At 38.9% G+C, this 21,037-nt stretch overlaps 1 long non-coding RNA gene across 1 annotated transcript; it reads left to right on the forward strand.

The window, feature by feature from the left end:
• The first annotated feature begins 3,929 nt into the window (after window positions 1-3,929).
• Window positions 3,930-20,726, forward strand: LOC114883441. Its single transcript, XR_003790569.1, has 3 exons — window positions 3,930-4,113; window positions 16,613-16,617; window positions 20,714-20,726. It is a non-coding gene; the product is annotated as an uncharacterized LOC114883441 (long non-coding RNA).
• Window positions 20,727-21,037: the final 311 nt, after the last annotated feature.

A 21,037-nucleotide genomic window follows, 5' to 3' on the forward strand; every position in this document is an offset into this window, starting at 1 on the left:
GGCCTGTATTTAAGCCTGGAAATCACATGGATAATTTCATGAATAAATCTATATGGAGATATAAACTTGCATTGACATATAGATATTTAAAGCCACAAAAAGAAATTATATCTGCTATGACCCTGGGGTTGATATAAAAGAAGAAGGAGGACATAGTCCTAAATGACCCCAATATTTCAGGTCAGAGAGAGAAGTATCACATGAAGATGACTGGGAAGTATAACCAGGGAGATAGGAGAAAACCTAGGGAGTGTGGTGCCATAGAAATAGAGAGAGAAAAACGTATCAAGGAGAGTAAAGTGGTCTGATGGGTCTAGTAAGATGAGCATAGAAAACTGTTATTGGATTTGGTGACGTGGAGGCCATTCATGACTTTGATAAGAACCCTTTCCGTGGAGTTATTAGAAATTAAAAGGCAACTGGAAAGGAGTTAAAAATGTAAGTGGTGGTAAAGAAATGGAGAAGGTTTACATGGAAGGGGAAGAGTGAAAGAAAGTGTATGACAAAGAGAAAGACTCCATTTTTGATGTTTGACCTCCGATAGATAGCTTTTATGCCCCAACCCTCCCCCTGACACTCTCATATGGGTGGCTGGATAAGAAAGTCCACATGCTCCCTCCCCTGGTGCTGATGGAGAAGTTGAACCCACACAAACCCCACCCAGCCCTCAAGATCCTCTATCCCACCATACCCCACCCCAGTCTCCCACCAAATCAATAAAAGCCAAAGTCACCCACCCTGCTTTGCTCTTGCTTCACTTTGGACCCAACCTGAGCCCTTCTCCTTGATGAATCCTTTTGCTGTTTAATGTGTGAATAATAAACCTTACCTCAGGTCTCACTGGTGCCCATGTGTCATTGATGCCAACATCTGGCAACATATCCTGGCAGAGGATATGCCCAGCATTCAGCAGGCGACACTAAGCACCCAAGTAAAACAGACAGAAGCAGGGTGTGAGGTCAAGGGAAAACTGGACAGTCTGTCTTCATGGAGGTGGGAGAACATAGAACATGTTTTTATGCTAAATGGAAAAACCCCACAGAAGATTAGACATTATTGGAGCAGGAGAAAGAGGGAGTAACTGCAGAGCAAAATACTTGAGGGGCAGAGAGGAGACGGGGTCCGGGAAAAGGACAGAGGCTGGCCATCAACAGGAAGAGAGACACTTGTTCCCTTGTAATGGAAGAGAAAAGGAGAAGATGGGATTCAGTTCAAATATCCCAGACCTGAGTCAAATAAAGTGAATGAGTGCAGAAGCAATGGGGAAGATGATAGGGAGTGAATGTGACTGTGGGAAGCTGTAGAGAAAATATGCTTCTACGGGATTCAAATAGGAGATTTTACAACATGAAACCTGCCCAGGGGCTAGCTGTTCATAAACCCTGGGGCTGCCAGGGGTCCTACAGAATTGCTGGTATTCCCTGTGAATTACTCCTGCCCTTTACGTCTCATAAAAATATGAGACTGGTCAGAGCACAAAGGCCATACATCTGAATAGTCAATAACAGTTTCACAGTGGTTGCCCAGACTTTCACTGCAACCTCCCGAGCTGCGCTTTTATCTTCGTCTTAGGAAGGATGGGTTACTAAGAGAGCGCAGGAATTTCCACAAATAACAAGTAGTTCAGTTTTCATTTCTTTGGGGTTTTTTCAAACTGTTTTAACAGTTGTCTAGCTATATAAAGGTAAACTGTTAGTTATTGACGCCTTATATATATTTTTTTTCTCCTTATATATATATTTTTTTCTTTGAGATTCATGAACTACGTGTTCAAACTAGGAAAGCAATTCATAATTCACCTGGGAACCAGCTAGCTGAATAGAAATGCGTATATTTCCACAGAAAGGGACTCATTACTCTGCCAGTATTGCATAGGGCTTTATGAATAATTGTTATAAGACAAAGGGGCTTACAGGAAGAAAGCTTTCGCATTTATCTTAGATTATTTTTTTGCACTGAAAATAATTTATCCACTTGCATTTAATTTGCTTTGGTGTTAAGTTTGCCATTTTCCTTCTGCTCAAAAGACAGGCACCGTCTAACATTTGGAAACGTTAAGGAAATTTAAAAAATATATTAGTATAAAATATGTTAACAATACAAAATCAGTAGCCGTTATATTTTTAAAATACAATTGCTGGACTTTTTTACTCTAAAATATAATTTAAATAATAACAGAATATGTTTGGGGCTGAGGAGAAGAAAAAGACATTTTTATGTCTGTTATGTGGTGAATACTAGGTTTGGTGTGTTGAATACCTTATCCCTTTTGAAGTGGGTTTTATCTGCACAGATGAGAAAACTGAAGTTCAAGAGTTTAAATAATTTGTCCAAAGTAAAAAGAAACTAGAAAATGGTAAAGCCACAATGTAAATATAGGTCTCATTTTGAAATGTCTTCTATTGCTATCTCCCAAAATAGAGGTTAAAGGGAAGGTGAAAGATTCCCATTAAACTCAAAATCTCATAACCTCAAGTAATTTTATACATTTGACATTTGAAGATTGACAACGACAGAGTTTTCTCCTTTCAAATCACTGGAATTTGATGTGGCTAATATTCAGGTCGAAGTCATGAATCTTTAACAGGTGATTAATCAACATTTCCTTCCTTTAATCTAATCACTGCCTTTATATTTGCATGGTCTAAAAGTAGGAGCAAAAGAAAGGGGGAGGGGGATGTCGAGGTTATAGGAATCCCTGTGTATAGTTCTCCCTGAGTAGACAGTTTTGTCTACACTCCAGATCAGCACACCCAGGGTTTAATGGTATAGAGATTAGACCCTTCTAGGAAGTCAGTTTTAAAAGACTCTAGAAAGGGCAGTTATTTGGCACATTGATCCAATATCTTTAAATAAAAAAACAAAAAAAAGCAATCTCATACTCCTATTTTAAAGGATTATTTACATACAGATGTATGTGGCACAGGCCACAATAACTGATATACAACAAAATATCAATGCAGTTCTTTTATCCATCTTTAACTGATTAGACAGCATTGAACTACTTCTAAACCCAGGAGGATAACATTGAAGGTTTTTATGGTTCTGATTAACAAGGTGAGTTTTGCATCTGCTGCTGTTTATTTTCTAGGGAGGAGTGTTTTTCTTGTTTGTTTTCTATCAAGTTTTAGGACTGTTTCTTTAGTTAGTTTTATAATTTTGACAATGAAGAATTTAGACAAGACAGATAAGCTGGGTTCATTGCAGTAACAAATAACCCCCATATCTCAGGGGCATAATACAACAAAAGTTTATTTCTCCTTCATGTTGCATGTTCTTTGGAGATTGGTGATGGGGCCTGATGGAGCAGCCACCACCCTAGGGCCTTCGCACTCACCCTGACTAAAGGAAACAACATGGCAAATCACGGACCAGCTTCCACGCTTCTACCCAGACCTCACTACTACTTATTTCACTGACCAAAGCAAGTCAGGTGACCATAGCTAATTTCAAAGGAAGAAAGAAGTGCAATCCTGAAATGTGTACAAGGGAAGAACCAGAAATATTTGGTAGAAAGCACTCCTAACCTCAGCACAATCATTTCTTTTCCCTTAATCTTTCTTTTACCAGGCAGAAAGACAATAAGAGATAGAATAGCAGAAGTTAAGAATTCAATCAGCAAACTAAAGAATTCAAGTCCACCCAAAACAATGTAAGAATGATGTAAGTTAGGCTCTGAATTAAGAACAGAATTGGTTTGCAAAGAAAAGAAAGAGCACTTCATGTGAGAATGGATCATTGAGACCTAAAAATGAACTGTTACATAGAGCCAAGATTACACATGGTGGTTGTGTCCCTATATTGATCCACAAAGGTTAATTTAACCCATCGGTAAAAGAAAATTAGGACTACAAATACTGTTGGCCTTGAGACTGGGTGTAGTGGGATAACTGAGGACATGGAAAGGAGATGTGACCCATGAGCCCCCCCCCCGGCAAACCGGCGGCATTCGAATAAGCCAGAGTTGTGAACAATTCTGAATGCTTCGAGCGCCCCCCCGGCAAACCGGGGGCCTGCAAAAGAAGCATTGAGTGCTTTGGGCACTGATCCATGAGATGTCCTCAGTATAATCAGAGTGGTGGGAACGCAAGGAAATGTCCTTGTGCTACTTCAGTATAATCAAAATAATGGTAGGAACTTTGTGCTGTTCTTGCGCTCAAGGACGAAGCACGGCAGGTGCTCACGAAAGCCAATTATTGCTTGTATAATTAATAAAAACATAGGTTGCTGCTTTGGCACTTCTGAAATGTTAAGAAGACAAGTCTTAAAGTGTAAATCTAGATAATGCTTTAATAAAAGTTACCACAGCAAGACAGACGGCGCTGTTTTGCCTGAGCGAGCGGCAGCCCTCTACTGCTGTGCTTTGGCACAATTCATCTCGTGTGATGAGCTTACTTTCGGCCCTGTCCTAAGAAACTACAACACTGGCGATCTAGGAGCAGGAAATATTATAGCTAAATTTAAAAAGTAAAAGGAGATAGAAAAGGGAAAGCTTCCATTTCTGCCATTGAAAAGCAGGGCTGACCCTAACTAACATTTTTAATAGATAAGGTTGACTCTGGTACCTTAGGCCTGGACCACCGGATACCATTGGTCTCACACTGTCATCAATGACACAGAGCCCTCTACTCAGATCTGCTGTAATCTCTAACATTGTACCAAGATCTGAAATTATTTTCTCCCACTTGTAGCACCAATTTCCTCTACTTTAGTGCAATGATTTTAGTTAACCATTAAATGAAAAGGTGTGGTTTAGTGGAAAGAGGATACAGCTAATCATCAGAGCACATGGGTTGTAGTCCAACCTCCAGAATATACTTCTACGTTACAATTCTTTGATACATTATATGAGTTTTAATGTATTAATCCACAATATAGAAAGAAAAATATAGAAATAAGAGCTACCACTGAATCAAATGAGGTAATAGGAGTATCTTCTTTTAAAATTCTAAAAGTAGTATAGAACTATAACGTGTGGTTATTATTATTTTTATACAGTAGTCAATCTGATGAAAACAATGTATACTAATATTTTAAAAACTGGCTCTTAACTAACCCAAACTGAGATACTTGTATCTTCAAAAATGAAAGCTTATTAACCCAATCATTGGGTTTCTTGAAAGCCGAGGTTTTCTTTCATCTGGTAATCACGGTACACAGCATATTCTCAATAAATGTTGTATTGCCCCTAAGAACAAAGCGGGAACAGCATGAGCTGAAGCCTGGAGCATAGCCTATGAAACAGAAAGCAAGGAAGCCATACTGAAGGGGACCAAAGGACTATATATAATGGGAAGACAGGTGTCCAAGGGCTGAGGGTGGATCCATGCCATTAGAAGCCTTGAAAGATGGGAATAGGAAGATAGACTTACAGCAGGCAGCAGCAGGAAGATGTTCCAACATCCAGCACAGCAATTAAACAAAAGCCACAGAAGCTGATGTCCAACTGTTCTCGGTCCCAAAGTAGTGAACCTGTTGGTAGGGTAATTTTTGTAGACATTCCTGAGTAAACAACTGGCCAGTTTCTAAATACAAAGATTCCACTATTCCTGTATGAGGGGATTTCCCTTTCATCCTTTCATTTGCTTTTCTTTCCTAGTTTAACGTATATTTTTACACAGTTCCCTGCACAGCTTAAAACTCAAGTAGTTACTATGTTGGCTGTGTACCTTGTTTTGAGATGATTTATATAGACACAAATCACATATGTACAGAATAAATTAGTGAGAGCTTTGGACGAAGTGCTTGGTAAGTATCAAAGGACATAGAAAGAAGTGTCAGCACAGCTTTTGCCAACCAAGGACAGGCTTGCTCATCAGCAACATGGACATCCTAACTAGACAGTCTGATTAACGTGGTGGAGATACGGACCCGTCCTAGCCCTCCACTTGCCTTGTCCTCCAGGTAGTAAACAATAAGACCTCTTCAAACAGAATTTTTCATTTCATCAGGCAAACTTAAGGCACAGAAACCCCATGGCTTCCAGGAGTAGGCTTTCATCTTAGGACAGAATTGTTTAAATGGGACTTCACACCTAGCTCTAATTTGAGAGGAAAAGTGGAAGATTAAAGAGGGACTGTTTCTCTCAATGATTTTTTTTTTTTTAAAGAACTATGCTCCTGATGGATTTAAGTCACACTCTAGGTCAAAGCATATCCCTTATGTACATAGATAGACATAGCATATCTCACTCTAAGAAATTCTATGATTTTTTTTTTTTAAGCATTGGCTAATTTAATCCTCACATCCACGGTGGCATTGGTACTTTTGTTTTTAATTAATTAATTTATTTTTGCTGTGTTGGGTCTTTGTTTCTGTGCGAGGGCTTTCTCTAGTTGTGGCAAGTGGGGGCCACTCTTCATCGCGCTGCGCGGGCCTCTCACTATCGTGGCCTCTCTTGCTGCTGAGCACAGGCTCCAGACGCGCAGGCTCAGTAGTTGTGGCTCATGGGCCTAGTTGCTCCGCGGCATGTGGGATCCTCCCAGACCAGGGCTCGAACCCGTGTCCCCTGCATTAGCAGGCAGATTCTCAACCACTGCGCCACCAGGGAAGCCCCTGATGTTTGTTTTATATTATTCCCCTGCAATTTTCTCATGCATTAGCATTATTTCTGTAACTGATCTCTACTTCACTTATATTTAAAAATCAGAGTTTTGAAAAAAGGATAAGGTGTGATCTCATATCATTCATTTCTAATCAGCACTTAGCATAGAAAAAAAATCACTTTTTGAGGGAAATTTCAGGCCATTCCAGCTGAGTAATAAAGAATGATGATCTCAACATCTAACTTATAATTATCTCCCTAGGAAATAGGGCTAAAGAAGTTATAAGTAAGAAAACCAAGCAGGAAGATACATTTCTCGAATTTACATTATCATGTCTTCAGTCAGCCTAATCAAATGGGAATACATTCGAAAAAGATGGTGGCTAAAATGGAACTAGAAAACAGCCCCAGCCATTTACTTTTACAGTGCAAAGGCTGACCAATGGTCCTCCCCTCACTCTGCTCCTTCTTTCTACCCCCAGTTCTGGCCTAAATGAATCTCCACAGATCTTGTATGGTTTGAATACTCTGTGACTGAGAAAATCCACAGTGTGGCCAATAATATTTTCTAAAAATTTTGCCACAGCAACACTTTGTGCATTCTCTTATAGAAGTTTGCCACTCCCCGTTAAAAGGGAAAGTCTATTTCCCATTCCCTCAACTGACTTGATCAAAAGAATGTGGTGAACATGATGCTGTGTGGCTTTTGATGATAGCTCATCAAAGATGATATGCTTTTGTGGCCCTATCACTCACCATGCTTACCCCTTTAACCCAGCTGCCATGCTGTAAGGAAGCCCAAATTAGCGCTTAGAGAGAAGCCCATATGGAGAAGAACTGAGACCTCTGACCAATAGCCACATGAGTGAGTTTGGAAACAGATGCTTCAGCCTCAGTCAAGCCTTCAGATGACTGCAGACCCACCTGACATCTTGACTACAACCTCATGAGAGAGCCTGAGTCAGAACTATCCAACAACAATGTTTGTTGTTTCAAGCTACTAAATTTTGGAGTAGTTTGTTACGCAGCAAATACTTAACTGATACATTTTCCTGTTAGGGTTACATGAATGAAGACAATCAGTTTTGACCATACACAAGACCAGAAGCAAAGCATGCAAAAGGGAAAGACCCCAAAAAGGTAGTGGAGGAGAAACAAACAAACAAAAAAACCAGAACAGCAACCAGAGAAAGAAAGGAATTGTGGTTTTCATGGCATGCTTTAAGTAACTCAAGGAGCTGAGGGCAATTAAAATAATACTCAGTTGTCTGTGGCTGCTGAAAGCTCTTGAACTGCATGTCCAGAAATCCTGCTTCATAAGACTCCCCAAAAGAGACCAATGTACAAGGGAAACCAGAAAATACCCTGCCTTTTTAAGTATCATAAATGAGGCAAGGGACATTCAAAAATTAGAATTTTCCCAGATGAAGCAACTCAGTTTTCATACTTACGACAATTCTTTTTTGTTCTATGAAATGATTTGTATGAAAACCTTATGACATGAACGCCAGCATAAGTGCAGAAGAGATCTCATCCTTATTTCAAATATTCTCGATCTCTGGAAAAGGGGAATGTGCCAGTGAATAAGCATTGACCTTCAGCAAATCACAGCAGTGATTTTTGTGACATCCTAGGTATCATTATGAATAACAAGCAAATTCTGACTGAAATAAAAGAAATGGTGATGCCGTATTTTGGGCTTTCTTAAGAAATTCTCGAGATCATATGTATTTAAGAATTCAGAACTTCTTGGATTTTAGAAAGGTAATCTGGTATATTGCAGCACCCTAACATCAACAATAGTAACATTTCCACATAAAAATGAATGAATATTTAACATGAACTAAAGTGTAAGTAGTCTCAAACCTGTTCAGGTCAATGGTTTTTTTCCCAAATAAGTTTTAGCATGAAATGTATGAAAATATTTCGGTATTCAGAGCCTTTGGGATTTTAAAATTGCAGATAAAGGATTATGGACTATGATGTTAAAAATACCCACTATTTGTAGATTTAATTTGTGCCAGTCATTATGTTAATCTTATCTGATCCTCCCATCTCCCCTGTGAAAATGATAAAATTGAGGACTATAGTGGGTAAGTAACATTTCCAAGGTCACAGGACTAAGTGGGCAGATTTGGGATTCTATCTTGAGCCAGACTTCAAATCCCTTACCTTTAACCACTCTACTGTATCGCAAGGGATATTAGTTTGGCCTTTTTTCTTTTAATAGAAGTAATAACTATGTTAAAGAATTGGGGGAAATACTTATAATTTATTATCCTGACATCAGTTATTACCTTTTAAAATCTTGTTACAGGTCTTATACCAAGGTATACCCTCCGGAACAGCTAAAGAAAGTAGTAATTTCACTAGCAGTAGGGGTGTAGCCAGGGGTAGGTGAAGGTGACCATGATTTGAGATTGAGAAAAATGAATGACTAGAAAGGAATGGGAATTATTTTCCTCACTTTTTTGGAATGGTGAAGACGTTAAGAGTAGACAGTGGTAGAACCCTAAAAAGATACCTCCTTTGCAAACACTACGGGTGATTTTAGGAAGAAATTTAGGTTCTCCAGATAACAGGAACAGAACCACTTAAAAAAAAAAAAAAAAAAGACACCAGTGGACCAGCTAGCAAAGAGCTAGGAAAGACTCTCAAATCAGAGGATTTTTGGAACTACTGCACACATCAGAGCACAGTGCCAAAGTGATCTAGTGGGACTGTGGGACTCCAGCAAATTGGGTCATTGTGGGAATTTATGCACCATAAAGCTGTATAGTGTAATATGTGTCGATGATTTCCATCCAAGAAGCTGCTTTCCAAAATATTGGCTTAGGACTGCTGGCAAGTAGAGAATCAATGGGCTGTTCTGCATTGTTCATTGTCACAAGAGCTGGGGATGTCCTTAAACAAAGTAAAATGTGTTACTCCCTTCCAGTTCTACCTAGGCAACAAACCAACTCATAATACTGTAGCAACATCTTTGACACAAACGCCACCCATGCACGAGACTTAAAACTATCTTAAACATTTGCATTACATAACAACTATATTAGGACAAGATAAATTTATACCTTAAACAAAAGCTTCCCAAATGAAAACCATCATGTGAATAGTATTTTGATGTAAATACATTGGTGCTAAAAGTAAGAAATACATTAGTTCAGACACAGGGATCAGGATACCATCAACTAAGAAGGTAAATTAACATCTTAAACACAACGGCAATAATCAAACTGGTATAGTTTGTCATGATCAGCTCCTTCCATATACAAGAAAAGGACCAAGAACAATAATCAGTCGTGAGTATCAGAAAACAGTTGCCTTCAAAATTCATAAGACTGTGGTAGAGCCACAGATAACTGTAGACGTTAACCTGTTAACTTAAATTGTTAAGCTTTGTGTCAGAAGTAGCCTGACTAAAAATCAAGACAGAAGTACTCATTTTGAATCCTACCCCACCTACCTAGCCAAGTTCTGATAAGAGAATTGTCAGCAGTGAGATGCACAGAGTAAGTTAATTGAAGACATACAACGGATATATTAGAACTAAAAATTGGGACTCCCCCAGGCAAATAAGCACCTGCACTACAGAAGTTCTATGTCCAATAAAAACTGTATTTTTTTTTTCCCCGTAGACTGACTTTTCTCACTCTGAATTTGATCAGAGTCATAGGACTGAATTTTCCAGCAGTATCCTCTTGCATACAACTAAAGATAAATCAGCCTTAAGAGCTCTGTTTTGTAGGAATGATTACAAACCATCACACTTGGATCTGCGTGGCTTGGACTTCTTTGTTTCAACTATTCTGAATTAACTTAAGTCATTAGTGGGCAGTGGGAATTTAATTTTAAACATGTATAAAACTGTATGAAAATGTAGGTGCATTTATTTCATAACTTTCATCCTTCACAGTCAGGTTGAGAAAATACATAAATTTTTTTTTATTGCGGCATAGTTGATTTACAATGTCATGTTAGTTTCAAGTGTACAGCAAAATGATTCAGATTTTCAGATTTGCATGAAATATCTTTTTCAATCCCCTCATTTTCAATCTATATGTGTCCTTTGCCATAAAATGGGTCTCTTATATTGTAGGCTCTTGTTTTAGTATCCAGTCTGCCACTCTTTGTCTTTTGATTGGAGCATTTAGTCCACTTATATTTGAAGTAACTATTGATAGGTATGTATTTATTGTCATTTTAAACCTTGTTTTCCAGTTGATTTTGTATTTCTTTATTTCTTTTTCTTTTTCCTTTTGCAGTTTGATGGTTTTCTTTTGTATTATGCTTGAGTTCTCTTCTTTTTGGTTTTTGTGCTTCTATTGTACGTCTTTGATTCATGGTTACCCTGGTTTTCAAGTGTGTTCACTCCTTACTGTATCTACTTGCTTTAGACTGGTAGTTATATAAGCTTAAATGCCTTCTAACAAAAGAATCTACATTTTCTTACTCTCCTTCTCCACATTTTATGATTCTGGTGTCTTATTTTACATCTTCATGGTTAGTCTCTTGCTTTTCATTGTGGTTAAAATCACTTTCACAAACATTTTTTGATTTTTAAAATCTATGTACTGGCTTATTTTTTGATCTCCAATCCTTTTATGTATTTGCTTATCCTATTGTGATTTTCTCTTTCCTATAGCTTCTTGCTTCTCCTTTCACAGCTCCCTCCCAGGGACACAGGTCCTATCCAGGTTCCTTTCTGTTTTTCCTTTTGTCCTGCCCGGTTATGTAGTGATCTTGCAGCTTTGGTTGTACGAGATCTTCTGGCAGTGTTCAGTGTATCTTCAGCGATCTTTATGTTCCACATGTGGATGTATTTTTGAGGTATTTGTGGGAAGAGGTGAGCTCCATGTCCTTCTATTCCACCATCTTGATCACCACCCACTAATGCCTTTAAACAAGGCAGAGTATCTGACTTGAAACAGATTATTATTGAAAGATAAAAATAAGTGCCTAATTCATGCTTTCACTGATTATTTCTTAACTTCTGGAGACATTAGCTGCATTAAGTCTATAGTTCTGACACTGTAAGTTCCTGGAGACAATAAATGTGATGCCCTGGACACAATGGCATCAAATGCCTCATTCCCACACGTGCTTGGGGTAGAATTCTGTGCCTAAAAGAGTGTGATTTCAGGGCTAATAAGCTGACCCTAAATCTCTCATTTGTCCTTTCATGAGGACATCTATTGAAAATATAATGCACAAGTTTTCATTCAAAAAATGAAATATGAAATACTAGCATGAAATACTAGTATTTCTTTCTGGAGTTAAATCATTCAAATCTTTCCCATTTATTTACACATCAAGCTCTTTATTTACAGGTCAAGCTCTTGTTTCTCTCTAACATCCAGTCCCAAGGTCTTCCCCTTCTTCAGCCCTTTCTGAACTGTGCCATGGAGTATGTGGCTCTCTTCTTGCTGCCCCCATAGGATTCTGCAAATAAAATAATGCTTCTTTTTTATTATGATTTATCTTTTTACATGATGTTCTTCCTTTATTAAGCTATAGGCTTATCAAGGACCCAATGTATGCCGTCCTTATCATTTCTGCAGTGAAAATGATGCCTGGTGTATACAGGCATACCTCAGAGATATTGCCGATTCATTTCCAGACAACCCTCATAAAGTGAATACCACCATAAAATGAGAACATGAATTTTTTGGTTTTCCAGTGCATATAAAAGATATATTTACACTATACTGTAGTTTATTAAGTGTGCAATAACATTATGTCTAAGAAAACAATGTATATACCTTAATTAAAAACTACTTTATTGCTAAAAATTGCCAAAACAATTACAATAGTAACATCAAAGACATCACAAATCACCATAATAAATATGATAATGAAAAAGTTTGAAATTTGGCATGAATTAACAAAATATGATACAGAGACATGAAGTAAGCAAATGGTATTGGAAAAAGGGCACCAACAGGCTTGCTCAACTCAGGCTTGCCACAGACCTTCAATTTGTAGAAAATGCAGTATCTGTGGTGCACAATAAAGCAAAGCACAATAAAATGAGGTATGCCTGTATTAAGGTCTCATAAAAGTCTGCTATCTGGTGAATATATAATGGAGGATGTAACTGATCGCTCTCTCTGTGCCTAGCACTGGGCTAAGCATTTTCTTTGCATGATTTCACTGGCTCTTCTCTCAGCACTGTAGGTACTGTCGTTCCCATTTGGTCAAAAAGGAAATCAGGTCCAAGGGGGTTAGTAACTAGCTTGCTTGAGCCTGCACAAATAGCAGTTAAAGGATAATCAAACCAAGATTATCTGCTACCAAGTTTTTTCCACCACAGCAGTGAACGGTGGGCATGTTTGATGAGAGTCTTCAATGGAATTACCTCGTGATCATGCTATTTTGCTTCCATGGAACAGAAGGGAGCAGTGTAAGAGACGAAGTATATGGATTGAGTTAAATGAGTATATAATCTGTGATAATCTGGTATAAACAAAAACCTCCCCGGGGTACAACTACATGTATCCAAATGCTATATATTAAATAAATTTAAAATTATGCTGTCTGGATCAAGGAGAGTGAATATTTCAAGGAATGTTCATCATCTCTCTTTTTTCCACATTGTATGCAACACCCTTTCTTTGGCTAACTTTATTCCTTAATCTCTCTCTCTACTCCAACTAGACACTGACTTTAGAGCAGAGAGCACTGTTTTACACTAAATTGCAACCTCCCAAACATACCATAGTGACCAACAGAGAGCAACAGCTCAGGATATATTTTGATGGGAAAGATGCATTGACCAGCAAATGCAGGCACAGCAACAGTGGATTTATCTACATGTCATGTTTGGTCCATAGTGCAACGGTCAATCCTGAGCTTAAACTAGATGATCTCTGAAACACCTTTTTACCACATTTTCACTTTTGCCTTTTCTTGAGCACCTGCATCTAGAGACAGCACTCTGTGTGCATCATCTCTGATTCTCACAACAGCCTTATAAGACATATTTCTACGGCCATCTGCCTCTGGCTCAGAGGCAGAAACTAATTTAGGTAAGGTTTTCCAAAGTGTAAACAGTGCAGCAAGGACTTCAACCAAAGTCCCTGTAACTCTAGAGCTTATATACTGTCCACTAAACCCACAGCTTTTTGTGAACCTACATGGAAAACAGTTACACACTGATAAGGAAAGGAATGAAAATCTTTGCTACTATAATGTTAGCAACTTACCAAAGAAACAGCTGTTATTATGTTAGGTATTTGAGGGTTATATTCTCCTGACAGAGACTGTGAATGGGAGTGGAAAGGCTGAAACAGTGAAAAGGAGGTTGGGAGAGGAACCGCATGTGAGACCCAGGACCTGTTAAGTTTTCGTGTTTTGGTTTTTTTTTTGCCATGCCACATGGCTCGCAGGATTAGTTCCCTGACCAGGGATCAAACCCAGGCCCCCTACAGTGGAAGTGTGGAGTCCTAACAATTGGACCACCATGGAATTCCCCTTTTTTTCTCCAGGGCCTATTGTTTCGAATTGACAACAAAGTTGATTGCTGCTCTTAACAATCTGAGCATAATTTGAGTTGTTTTACTTGTTAAAAAAAAAAAAAAGTCTTGCAAGTCACAAAATTTCCATTAATTCTAGTCATGCCATGTCAACCTGGTCCATGGAGACAGTTCAAAGGAAACCAAATTTTGGCCACTTTCTATGAGACATACATCCATACACAAATATGCATTTAAAGCTATAGAGGAAAATACACATTTTATAGCAAGGTGATCTGCCAACAACAAATTAAAAAGTTTAAAGTCACAAAATTTTAAGCAAAATGATTAGTCCGCTTATATAAAAGTCTGTTGCTAAGCAACCACATCAATGGAATATTTCAATTATGATTTGAAGTTCTCGGGCTCCCCTTATCAGTAACAAAAATAGACATTCCATGGCTAATGAAATCATCTTCTCATAAAATATGGAAACCTGAGACTAATTTTCTGAAACAATGTGTCCTGAAAACATGGCAACATATTAATATTAAAACATAGAGTGAGGGCCTGGTGATTATAATCTGTTATTTTCCACTGCGCATTGACATTTTTCCACTAAAAACGAGCTCTTGTGTAGTCTGCTATGTTCTTTAACCCTCAGTAAAATAATTGGATATCTATTTCCTTTTTGAAATCATAACTATAGTCATTAAGCAGGTGAGTGATGAGGCAGTTATACAACCTCCAGAGCTTCATATTTCTCTTTAGAGTATTATTTCTTCATCTTTTGGCTTTAAGATCCACACTTTTTGTATGAAATAAGAATGAATTAGGATGCCTTGCTATTAATTACCTGTTATAAACTGTGAAGGCATTTTAACATTTGAATTGTTGTGTGTTTCCTTCTTCCTGTCCCCCCAGTTGGAATCTGGTCATTATTAAAATGAAATAGTAGAGGCGGGGCTTAGCAAAGCTATGTGAGGTTGTCCAGTGCTTTCCAACTTCCACCGGTCTGACTATACCCGAAACAATCCTTAGCAAACGACTGATGGCTCCCTCCTTAACAGTTGCCCGTAAAAATGGATAACATATCATCTTCCTATAACCAGTGTAGTGTCAGAAACTAATATTTTATTTATATTAAAAAATGAAAAAGTAATGTTGTATATTTCTCTGCCTGGGATTCTCCAGGAATAGACCTTGGAACAAAGGTTCCAGTGCAGGTAGTTAATATTGGATGTGGTCCTACCAAGCACAGGTAGAAGACTGGAGGAGGGAAACAGAGAATGGAAGGGAGCCTATGAAGGTACATTATCAAACAAACCACCACTCTGGGTAACTTGAACTTAATTCTGCTGGAAAGCTCTGGGAAATGGGGGTAGAACACATGCCTTAGAGGTATCCCACAGAGGAGCCAAGAGTTGGGCTGTTTGTGGTAGGAACAAAATATCTAATTCCCTGGGACTTCTAGCAAGTCACACGTGCAGAGGAGGACCTCAGCCAAACTGATGCAAATTGTAGCAATTGGAATTCTGGCCAGTGAGCAATGAAATAGTGAGGCATCATGAGTACTAGGTGGAATTAATGCTTCTGAAAACATCTACCAGCCAATAGCCAAGGGGAATTGGAGAATAATTACATGACTTTTCTTGCCATCACGTGGGATTAACCCTAAGGCATATGCTATAATGACGTTTAGGATTCAGAGCTCCACATGCCCACAGCAATAACCTCTCTGATATTACCCTTCTGTGCTTCTTTCTCTTCCTTGTCTCACTTATTCTCTCCCAGAATCACATCCCAAATAGTCCTTGCATTCACATCCTCACCTCAAGGTCTGCTGAGGGGGAAAATCAACCTAAGATACCAGAAAATTATTTTAATCTGTGACCAGGATTTTTGCCAAGTAACAATCATTTTGCAGCAAAGACAGTTAATAACAAGCAAGATTCATTCCCATTACCAGCATAAAGGTAAAATTTATCTCTTCCTATATTTTCTTTCCCAAAATACTCTACCAGATTAGTCATTTTACTTCTTCACTGTGTAACCCTTTTTGCACACAATACCCAAATTTGACATTGGACGAGAGCATATAAAGTCATTTTCTTGGCATCTCCAAAAAGATGACTCTACCGGACTCAGAACCTATCAGTAGTATAGTAATTATTTCACCTGAGCTTGTCCACAAGACCCATACCAAGTGCTAAGAGGTCTCTTTCTTACTACAATTCCATCATTTACACTGCAGCCAAGTCAGTGTTCTAGTGCATAGCTGTAACAATATCACTCCCAAGTTCAGAAACATTGATGGTACCACGGTTCCTAGGGAATTATGTAAAACAGCCTTGACTTGAAATTCAAAGCCTTCCAAAATTAAACTCCACCTTACCTCTAATCAGAACTAACTTTCCAACAGCAAGTCCCCGGCTAGACTTAGAGCTTTTGGGAAGGTGCTATAAGTGGGTGTTAGGGTAACCAACCATTCCAGTTTGCCTGAAACTGACTGTATCAGTTTTAGCACTGAAAGTTCCATGTCCTGGGAAACCCTTTAGACCCAAGCAAACTTGGACAGTTGTTTACCCTAGGTGTGACAGTGTACACTGTTAAGGTGTAGTTATTTTTCATAGTACTAAGGAAATATCTATGCTAAAATAAGTTAACTACCCTATCTTGAATGATATGCAGTTGAAAGAAGAAATTTTACATGCCAAAATACAGTGCAAGTGGAGAGAAAGTATATAAAGTATGTTATAAAAGCAGTATGGTCCCTTATTAATCATCAAAATCAGAATCTTGGGACCTTATCTATTTCCCCCATATTCTCTAACTACTTCTACCTAGTAAACTACCTTCACTCCTAATAACACTCAAACCCCCTATATTCTGGAGCTTCAACCATTTGTTCATGCTATTTCCCCCACCACCTGAAATGCCCACACACCTCCCATCAACCTCCATCAAATGGAATCCATCCTCCAAGACTCACTCGAATGCTGCCACCTCTATGAAGTCATTCCGGATTCCCTGCCTCCACTTCTGGATTTGGTTTTCTCTTCATTAAAAAAAAAGATTTATTTATCTATTTATTGTTTATCTATTTATTGATATTTAAATAGATAAATATTTGTTTATCTATTTATTGATCCCACCATGCAGCAGGTGGGATCTTAGTTTCCACTGCCAGGATTGAACCCGTGACCCCAGCAGGCAAAGCATGGCGTCTTAACCACTGTACTGCCAGGGAAGTCCCTGGTTTTCTCTTCATTTAAGCCTCTACCCCATCTTTCTTTCCTTTTTCACAGCACTTAGAGAAATTTCATTATTTTAAATGTATGCAGAGCTGGAAAATCACATTTTAGTATATCATCATTCATTCTTCACAACTTCTCTGTGAGGCCCCTGTACAAAGCAGGGATTCTTATCTCTATCAGACACCTGAGCAAGCTGAGGCAGATGGAGGATTAGGTCAGCTATCCGAGTTTAGATCTTGTGAGTGGTTGAACTAGAATTCAAGCCTGAGCCTCTGATTTGAGATCTAGATATTGTTCCTTATATTTATATCCTTAAGCAACCCACTAGGTTTCAAATTATTTGAGGGTATCATTTGATGATGCATATTAGTCATTACTGTATTTTTGTAAAAACATTTAAGTAGAACCTTTAATCCTGACATTCAAATTCCTCCCTTAGGTAAACTTTATTTCCTGGGACTTATTTCTGCAAATATATGTTTTTCCAGGATAGTCCTCATTTGGATTTCTTGTAATTAAGTACCCTATCTATTCTTTAATACGTCCCCTAGGCCAAGGGTACAGTTTTAAGAGCTCCTATGAGGCACAGTTATCATTATAAAGCTAATCGCTCCCCTCTTGATTACCTACAGTGATTCATCATTTTTTTCAATGCAGTGTCCTCAAATTGTGATCTGTAAAACACCTGCAACAGAACCTTCCAGATGCCTTGTTATAAATGTCGATCCCTGTACGCTATCTCAGATTTACTGATTCAGAAAACCAGGATGCGGGCTTCCCTGGTGGCGCAGTGGTTGAGAGTCCGCCTGCCGATGCAGGAGAGACGGGTTTGTGCCCTGGTCCAGGAGGATCCCACATGCCGCGGAGCGGCTGGCCCTGTGACCATGGCCGCTGAGCCTGCGCGTCCGGAGCCTGTGCTCCGCAACGGGAGAGGCCACAAGAGTGAGAGGCCTGCGTACCGCAAAAAAAAAAAAAAAAAAAAAAAGAAAGAAAACCAGGATGTGTGGTTCAGAAATGATGATCCTTGTGGTTAAAGTTTAAACTGAACAGAAAGATTAAAGTTTACCTCCTAAGCCTGGCATACAAAGTCCTCTTAAATATAAAGACATTACATTACTTTCTACTGGAAACTTCTACTCTTGCCTTCCTTTCACCTTATACATTCTGGCTGTAGTCTCCACCATGCCAATGACATGCTTTCTAGTCTTCCACACCATTCCAATCCTACTCATTCTTGTAGGCCCAGTGCACATCTCAGGTCCACTGATGGTCACCTCTCCCTCCTCTGAACCATTACCATTGTTGCTGCTATTGTCGTGATTGCTTTGGTTGAGGCAACATGCATCAAGCACTTACCAGATGCCAGGCATTCTACTAAGTGCCTTATACACACTATCTCTTTAAACCCTCAAAAAAAAAAAATCCTTATGGGGTAGGTTCTACTATCATCTCCACTACTGAGATGTTGAAACAAATCAAAGAGGCTTAATGACTTGCCTGAGAGTCATTAAACCTCTGTGAGGGGCAACATCAGGACACAGACTTGTGGTCTCTGATGCCAAAGCCCACACCTTTAGGGACGCACTGTGTGCTTCCCTCACGTCTCCCCTAGTACAGCATCTCTACTGTCATAGGCACTTGTCATTATGACAGTTGATGGTGCCAGTTCCTTGGGTAGCCTGATGAGCAATAAAGCACACCAAACCATTCTTACCAGAAATGATAAAATCTAAATGAGGCGAATTCCTCAAACTGTCCTAGTGGTTTGTCCTACCTTGATTTAGAGGGAGAAAGGGTCAGGAGCAGGCAAATGGTTTATTTTACTTCCAGTAACGGAATGGTCCACTCTACAGACAAAAATGCAGTAATACTAAAGGTACTGAATACGTACTTGATTAGTCAAGAAACAACAACAATGTAATAATAATAACAGTGATATATAACTAACATGTATGATAGCCACTACAGGCCAGGCACTCTGGTTAGCATCTTTGTGCATTATCTAATTTCATTGTTGTAACAATCATAACAAGTAAACACTATTATCACCATCCCATTCTACAGATGAGGAAACCCAGGCTCAGAGACGTTAAATAGTCTGAACAAGGCCACTTGGCTAACTATGGTAAAGCAATTCATACCTTGGTGTGGTTGATTCCCAGTCTCAAGCTCATTATTTTCTGCTCCATTGAAGAAGTTTTCTCTTAAAGATTAATTTTGAACCAGTGATTAGAAATTATTTTTTAAAAATTTAAATACTAGAAAAATAAGCTCATTCAACTCATAAATGAAGACCAGACCACAAGACTTACCTGTGGATATTAAAAGAAGACTAGAATATAGGCTTGCCGGTCACATCCATGAATGTAAGTAGCTGTCAGCTTGGTTTGGCACCTAAACACATGTATTTTCTTAAAAGCCAACTTCATCTGGCTATAGTATTAAATGAGGTTGGCACTGGTCCAGAAAAATAACCTAAATTTCAGGTTTCTTTCAAAACAGTTGATAGTTGATATTTGCCTGTAAAAATTATTTCCTCTAAATACCACAGAGGAGCTGTGCACACAAAATTTCCAGGTGGAAGAAAAGTTTCTCAAAGACTGGCTAACAAAATAGAAATTTCTTTCAGATAACGCAAGCATTCTGTTACTTTGGTTTTACCTTTAACATTCGTACCATAGAAGGAGACTGGTGGGTAAAACTGGAAAACATTAAAAGACAGTGCTAATTTTACTTGATATTCCTTTGCAAAAGCTCTCTTCTGTCTCCTCCTCTGCTGTCCCTTCCCACCTTAAAGAGCAGGAGACCACAGAGCAGACCCTCAACATCAAACATAAGTGATGGGGACCTCAAGGCCTTAGGAATTTGCTTAGCATGAAAAACTTCCTAGATATATCTTCCAGCAAAGTTAAGACAAAATGCTATGGCTAGGCTACATCCATCACATCCTAAAACTCTCTTTTGGGAGAAGGTAGCAACCTTCTCACATAGAAATTTAGCATAAACACTTCCATTTCTATGGGAAGCCTAAAAAAAAAAATCTCAGGTAGCAAATGGTACGTAAAAATTTAAAAATGGTATGTAAAAATTATCCAGTATTCTAAAGTATTACACACACTGTATTTCTCCTATCCTCACCTTGATAAAGCTTTTTATTACTGGATACATGAGGAAAGTTGTTTTGTGTGACTGATTAAAACTATATTTTCCCTGGCTAAGGAATTTTTTTTTTTTGGCGGTACACGGGCCTCTCACTGTTGTGGCCTCTCCCGTTGCAGAGCACAGGCTCTGGACACGCAGGCTCAGCGGCCATGGCTCACGGGCCCAGCCGCTCCGCGGCATGTGGGATCCTCCCGGACCGGGGCACGAACCCGTGTCCCCTGCATCGGCAGGAGGACTCTCAACCACTGCACCACCAGGGAAGCCCCTGGCTGAGGAATTTTATAGGCTGTCTCCAGGTGGGATAACAGATCATATTCGTTAATCCACTCATTTCAGGTGGAAGCTTCAAATGGCACTTCCTAATTTTAATACACTTCATAAATTTGCTCTGCTCTCTAAACCTTCTGCCTCAAATGTGCTTGTTTCTTTCTCAACCTATTTTGCTTCTTCAATATACTTCTCCTGCCATTCCTCCCTCTGAATAATCTTTCTGCTGCTTGTCAAAGAACCATCCCTATCAGAGCACTCCCAAATAGGTCCTTTACTGGATTCATCTTTTCATACTCCATTTTTTTTACCCTCCTTTTCAGTGAAAGTATCCTACTCCATCTCATCTTTCT

The sequence above is a fragment of the Monodon monoceros genome, unplaced genomic scaffold (assembly GCF_005190385.1).
Source record: "Monodon monoceros isolate NGI ecotype Baffin Bay Population unplaced genomic scaffold, NGI_Narwhal_1 Super_Scaffold_4, whole genome shotgun sequence".
NCBI lineage: Eukaryota > Metazoa > Chordata > Mammalia > Artiodactyla > Monodontidae > Monodon > Monodon monoceros.